Source organism: Rhodnius prolixus, unplaced genomic scaffold (assembly GCF_049639745.1).
Source record: "Rhodnius prolixus isolate KJV_2025 unplaced genomic scaffold, Rpr scaffold_46, whole genome shotgun sequence".
NCBI lineage: Eukaryota > Metazoa > Arthropoda > Insecta > Hemiptera > Reduviidae > Rhodnius > Rhodnius prolixus.
In genome coordinates, this window is record NW_027411621.1 from 116,641 (window position 1) to 123,982 (window position 7,342).

The 7,342-nt window shown below is 32.1% G+C and overlaps 1 long non-coding RNA gene across 1 annotated transcript; it reads left to right on the plus strand.

The window, feature by feature from the left end:
• Positions 1–1,173: 1,173 nt before the first annotated feature.
• LOC141457653 (uncharacterized) lies at positions 1,174–6,221 on the plus strand. The gene is made up of 2 exons (XR_012460431.1): positions 1,174–1,960; positions 6,040–6,221. It is a non-coding gene; the product is annotated as an uncharacterized lncRNA (long non-coding RNA).
• The last annotated feature ends 1,121 nt before the right edge of the window (positions 6,222–7,342 follow it).

A 7,342-nucleotide genomic window follows, 5' to 3' on the forward strand; every position in this document is an offset into this window, starting at 1 on the left:
AAAGATATTAGTTCTTTATAGTTGGGTTTAGTTCTTTTTAGAGACCGCGAAAAAAAGTTGAATTTGAAAAAGCGCGGGAAATAGTGTTGGAAAAGTAGCAAAACATTTTGTACTTTTAATACTTCTCCAAATTTGTCAACTCAGAGTCGCACTTGGTAACAAATGAAAATATTTCTTTAAGTTGGGTTTAGTTGTTTTTCAGAAAAAAAGCGCCAAAAAGAAATAATTTGAAAAGGCGCGGGAAACTTGTGTTTGAAATAAGAAGCAAAAAAAAATTTTCTTGGCCAACAAATTATCATATAAATAAATAAAAAAATGTGCACAACGCGCCCTGTAAAGGCGCATTCTGCTGCGCGGGCAAGGGAAAAATAACTACAGATAGGAAAACACCAAATGGCTGTGGATCAACAGTCCAGGGCAGCTAATGTTACTAGCACGTTAGCTAGCCTGAACTCCTGACCACTTAGCACACGAGTCTTGGGCCCGAAGACAAGTGTGCTACTGGCCAGCCAAGAGTTTACCACACCTTTCAGGCAAAGTTCCAAACTGCCTGTAGTTGACTTGGTCTACCACAGCCTCTAGAAACTGTGCCACACCAAACAACACAAGTCTCTGTTCATAAAGAACGGAAGACGTGTTTACAGGCCAGCAGAGAACTGCTCTCTGCTATTCTCACTTGTCTGGTCAGCAACAAGCAACATATCTGTATAAAACAGACAGAAGCCCAGATGCAAAACCACACAAGTGGGCTAGCCCCTAACTCGAAGGCGTGCTGTGTCACCACAGCTTTGTTGAGGGAGGTCCGCCCAGTCCGAAGACCAAGCGAACATTTCAAAAATATCACCAGTAACTAGTACTGGGGTGTTACAGATGAGATGGTATTCCCACGCTGCGCCTTCGTCCAGGCGGATTTTTTAGTCCCACGTTGCGCCTTCATCCAGGCGAATTTTATAGTCCCACGTTGCGCCTTCGTCCAGGCGAATTTTATAGTCCCACGCTGCGCCTTCATCCAGGCGAACAATGGCCAGCTAGCCTCTTCTCACTTGATACTGCCGGCTAAGCTGTAAAATCCCACGTTGGCAGCTATTCTCCTTGAGACGTTGATAGTTTAAAAATTCTTGAGTGACTGACCAGAGCGGTCAACTGGCCGTCTTATATAGGGCTCTATCTCAATTCCTATTGGCTACGTTCGTACAATACTTGTACTGCAGTAAAGTTCCCCCCCTTGACACAGACGACTCCAGCGGCCACAACTGCAATCTCTATTTATTGAAAATTCCATATTTTAATTATTATTCAATCATTTCTTATTCCTTTTGTAATAAATGTTTTTTCTCTTTACTATTTCACAGTGTAACAACATTTGACAATATTTCAAGCCATAAATTTACTTATTTCAATATTTGCAAAATTGACAAGCTATGAGTTACGAACTCAGCCAATAGAAAGTTTGTCTACGTTATGGTCCGGCCGTTTTCTAATATACATTGGAAAATTAATTATTATTCAATAATTTCTTATTCCTTTTGTAATAAATGTTTTTTCTCTTTACTATTTCACAGTGTAACAACATTTGACAATATTTCAAGCCATAAATTTACTTATTTCAATATTTGCAAAATTGACAAGCCATGAGTTACGAACTCAGCCAATAGAAAGTTTGTCTACGTTATGGTCCGGCTGTTTTCTAATATACATTGGAAAATCTGCCTAAATTTGAAGTTTTCTTTTATTACGTGCGCTACTTGTTACTTCATTTACCGCGTACAGTGTTTCTAGCTTCCCTAGTTTAATGAATAAGTGGCCTTTTCAGGGCCACCTTCGTTTTGTTGGTGTTGTGCAGTGATAGTGTAGAATCATCAACACAGGTGTATCTTTTAGCACACTTACCAGAGACAGGAAGCGCGCTAAATTTCCACTTTTATTGCGCAGCGTGTCATGAAATTGGCGTCTAATGCAAGTGAGTTTATTTTAATTATTACGCTGTTTTGACTTGATTTTAGTAGTTTCACATTATTTGAAATATCAATTTTCATGTCTTTAATGATTTTAGACGACATAATCATTGAAATATTTCTTTTTTTTTTTTGCTATTTACGTGAAATTAGTAATTATTACAATCAATAAAGATGAATATTACGTTATTTTCTATTTATTTCATTTTTGCTGTGAAGACGAAAAAGTTTACATTAACAGCTAAGGGAAACCCCACCGCCAGCCCACATATCTGGCATTGTTAAGTAAGCTATTCTTACACCGGATTATACGAGAATCAAACGTATTTCATTAATGTATTTTATGTATTTTATACTTTTTAATTGTTCATTTTTATGTCTATTCATTCTTTTTAACTTAATACCATCCACTGATAATGAATTTAAGTGTTGTTTTCAATTGTATAAATTATTTAACTATTTCACTTTTTACTTTATCTCTTTTATTGAAATTGTCAATATTTAATACTTTTTTGCATTATTTATTTATTCTTTAATAATGAAAAGGATGAATAATTAAAAAGAAAAAGGTAGAAAAAGATCAATTATAACTTCACTTGTTGTACATGTATGGACATAGGGCCAGGTCATGCTTTCTATCGGATTTTGGTGGTACTGCACTGCTGCAATTGTGAGATGTGAATGGAGCAATGAATAGATTTTTATTTTAAATTAAGGTCATTAATGTATTTCCATTACTTCTTTCATTTCTCAATAATAAATTATAAGTTATGAATCTATTTGTTTCAACAATTGTACTTTTGTTAATTGTTAATTGTATGTATTTCCATAGAAATTAAGATGCATACTCTTTAAACAAGTTTTACATTTAATTATTTATTTTGATACTTATTTCTTTTTTCTTCCTTATAATAAGAATAGTTTTGGTATAGATTATATTGCCAATTGTGCTTCTTAGTATTTATTTAAAATATCAGTTTTTTTAAATTATTGCAGCACTTGACTGACTTTGATTGATATTGAGGCTTTTTTAATGTTGCATTTTATTCATTTTAATACTTTCTGCAAGTTTTATTTATAATTAATTTCTTTTATTTCTCTTTAAAATTATTGCTTTGATTGATTTTTGTGCTAATTCAATAGTATTACTTGATCAATTTAACTGTTTTACGTTTTCCTTATTTCAATTGGTAATTGCGACTTGGTAATATTTATTAGTTATTTTGTATACAATAATTGGTTGACTTGTATAAGGAAAAAAGGGAAAAATTAATAATTACATTTCTTTTACTAGCAATGGAGCATGCGAATGCATTCTAGCGGAGTTTATTGGCACTACACTTTCCATGTTAACATCTCACCATTTACTGAATATTCAATACATTTTCATTAAAATTATGGTCAGTAGAGTATTTCTAGATTGTTATAGTTGGACTTGAATTTTCTGTTATTATTACTTTCACTATTTATTTTTATTACAGTGAAATGAAGAAGAAAAATGAGAGGAATTCATTACATAAATTGTGCATTTCAATGTGCTTTCTTGTGGCTTTAGTTTGCACTAGTACTACAGGATCTGTAGTTGGCAACCTCTTTAGAAATTCCGTTTAACTGTATTATTATTGAGGAATGTTGCTTTGTATTTGTCAATGTACACTTGTTTTAGCTTTCCTTCTTTGTTATTTCTCTTTTACGCTTTTTAACAGTTACCAACGGTATACATTATGACACTTGGTGCTTTGTACTTCAACGATCATGGGGGTGTGGGGGCTTCGCCCAAGAAGAAGTGAAAGGGGGCGTGGGGGCGAAGCCCCCACATGAAATAAAAATAATTAAGAATGATTTGTTAAATGTAACTAAGTTTTCGTCGATATGCTTGTTATGAAAAGGTGTAGTTTTCTTTAAATACGATTATTTTAGAGTATAATTTTAGAGTATAATTTTGATTCTTACTCCCTTTCATTCATTCAATGAATCTCTCTCTTTCTCTCTCGAATTTAATTCATAATTCTACATGTTAATTCTAATCCACAAATCTGCAGTTCCAAACTAATTATCCTAATGTTGTAATCTTAAGTCATTAGTCCACAATTCTAACCCAAATATTAATAATACGCCTTTATTTACATATTTTACAGAAAAATAACACAAATAAATATCCATCGCTCAGATTAAATAATTCTGCTGTAAATATGTAGGCCTTCCCATAGAATAAGAGTTCCCTACTTTCTTATTCCAGTAGGCTCTGTCTTCCACTTTACTCATCCAGCTGACTCCCTCTTCTTTTTTCACTTCGTCTCACCATCTTTTGCGCTGTCTACCTTTTTTACTTTTTCCTTTATCCTTCTAAAGGTAAGAACTCCGTAACCATTCTTGTCCATCTATGGGTATCCGTTCTGGCCAAATGTCCATCTTTCAGCACCGAGCGTCTCTCCCTTATAATTTGGCTTCTGATCTTCTCTTCTTTTTATGCTTAGCATACTCCATACTCAACGCTTCTTTGTCAAATTTCTCTTCTCTTCTCTACTGCTTTGTGGTCGACCAAGTTTGGCATCCATACGTCAGCACAGGAAGTATGTTGCAGTTGACATATATAGCTCTTCCATTTAATGTCTTTCTTTGCCTTCATTATGCATTTCAAGGACCAATATTTTCTCCAAGACAAAGCAATGCGCCTCTGAATTTCTTTTGGGAGCCCGTTTTGAAAAAAAACTGTTTGACCCAGATAAACAACATTTTCAACTTCTATACTGGGATGATATATTCTTATCCGACTAACCCCACGGTATTTGTGATGACTTTAGTTTTTTGGTAATTCACATTAAGACCAACGTCACGACCCGCTCTTTCTAAATCTTCAAAGATTTCGCTCAAGTTGTCTACAGATCTGGCTATTAATTAAAACTGTCCGGTAGGACAGTTGTATAAGGGTTGATCATCAAAAACTGCACGAAAAAGCGTAACGTTGAAAAACACCCAACTTTGACAATTTTTTTCTCTTTTTCAATAAAAGATAAAATTCCCAAATTTTCTTTATAATAAAGGGCAAATCCTCCTTTATGACTGTAATTTTTTTGCAACCACCCAGATCTAATAGGTTTCGAGAAAAAAGTTGCCGAAAATGAGCAAAAACGTTCAAGTAGAACACCATTTAACTTAGATTGACTGTAATATCTAATCAACAAACTATTAATCTCAGGTTAAAAAGAAAAACTTTATTCAAAAAAATCAAAAATAATTATGAGGCTAAAAAATTCAAAAACTTTTTTAAAAAAATGCTTACACCAACATTCATCAATGATTTCATTTATTTATTTTTATTTTTAAATAAAAATCGTCGGTTTAAGTTCATTCTTCGATTAAAGCAATTGTTATTTTATGAAGTAGTCAAAAGTTTATAATAATAGGTAATAATTATCTGGCTTTATCGCAAATAATATAGTTTTCTTCAATTACATTCTCAATCTAGGTATTTATCCCACAATGTTGTATATATGTAATATAAAGTATATAAGATATGCATATTTTTAGGACAGCTAATTATTCCAGTATTTTACTATAAGTAAAATTAGGGGGCTAAATTAAATTACAATAGAGAAATCAATAATTGTTGTTGAATAATCTACTTGTTATTAACTGTGTGTTATTTGTACTCACGAATATTTCGGTAAGACGAATTCAAGACAGTAGCCTACTCTGTCTTTTTCTACTTTAACATGCAAGTACATATATATGTGATTTATCATAATTATAACAAAAAAATATTATAAATGAAGTGGCCAGCATAAGGGTCTGTGACATCTAATAAATTCTAAAAAATAACTTATTAATGAAAATTAATGCAGTAGAATTACTTAACTATTAATGAAGTATTAATGAAATGTTGGGTACTCGCTGATTTGTGTACCTTTTGGCGTTTAATCAACCCTTATACTTAACATTTTAAACTGTAAGTTTTTGTTAAGGAGTAAATGAAGTGGTAAGTAGGAGATGCATGTATGATTTTTGAAGAAAGTAAATGAGAATAAATGATTAAGTGAGTATTTGAAGAAATAATAATGATGAACATGTTGAATTGTTTTAGGAAAGAAGAAGGATGGTGAAGTAAGAAGGAGCGAGTATAAAGCCCGACCCCATTCCGGTGAAGAGGCATTTGACTAGTAAGGGAGAATACAAGCGGATCGTACGGGAAGCAATGTACATTTAATTGTAATTTTTGAATAGAAATAAATTTGTGATTATTTTTTTTTTCTGTTTAATAATTTAGTTGAAGTTGATGGGATTGTTTGATGAAGGTTTTTATTAGGAAAAAAGTAAATAAATGAAGAAGAAGATGTGTTGAATGAATTGAATTTTGATACATGTACATACAGGGGCGATCAAAAGTTTGCACACACCCTGAAAATCTGTCTTTTATCTCGGTGGGAAAGGATATCTTGCGTGGCTTCTTTGATTAATGTTTGCAATGTTACCATATGAAAATCCTTGATTATTTATTTAACTATTAATGTGCGTTCTGACAGGAATTTCCTTTCTTTGGTGAAGCATTTTAAATAATAATAAATTGTTAACTAAATCCGTCTATATTCACGTTTCAACTATAACTAATAAATTTGTAAATATTAAGATTTACCCACCCTAACTAGTAAGTATTATTATAATATTGAATTTATGAATTGTGTATATGGACTTTTGTTGAGGCATGAACTGCGATCTTTTTATTTATATGCAATGGGAGATGGCAGAGGTGTTTTCATCTCTCATATATATAATTAGTAAGAATAGTTAGAAATGTTTAAATAACATTTTTACTGTAATAATTTTTTATTTTGAAAATTCCGGAAATATTGTGGGGTATGTAGACTTTTGTTGGACACTGTATAGAAATTGGTGATTTATAGTTAAGAATTTGTATGAATGAATAAAATTGATTGTACATTGATGAAATATGATGAAGAAAGAAAGAAGGAATAAAGAATTAAAGTAGAATGTATTTGTAGGTAATATGTGTTTAGTGAGTGCATTGAGTAGTAAAAGTATGTATGTTTTGTGAGGGAATTAGAAGTGGTTGTGTAGTGTGTGAACTTTGATGGAAATATTGTTTGAAAATAATGAATTTGGGTGTTGATTAATGTGTGTAGTATAATTTGACGAAAGGAAGTTTTTTTTTGGGTGGAGTAGTTTATTTTATGCATTATTATAGCGCGCGTTTGGTGAAATTGTAACCAGATGGAAGGTTTGAGTGAGTGTGTTTTGGTTGTTTAATGTTTTTTATGTAGTGAAAGTTGGTATTTTTATTAATATTAGTGTTTAAAGAATAGAATGGTAAATACTGTTATGATTAGTTGTTTGTATTGATTATGAATATTGAGAAAGGATTGATACTT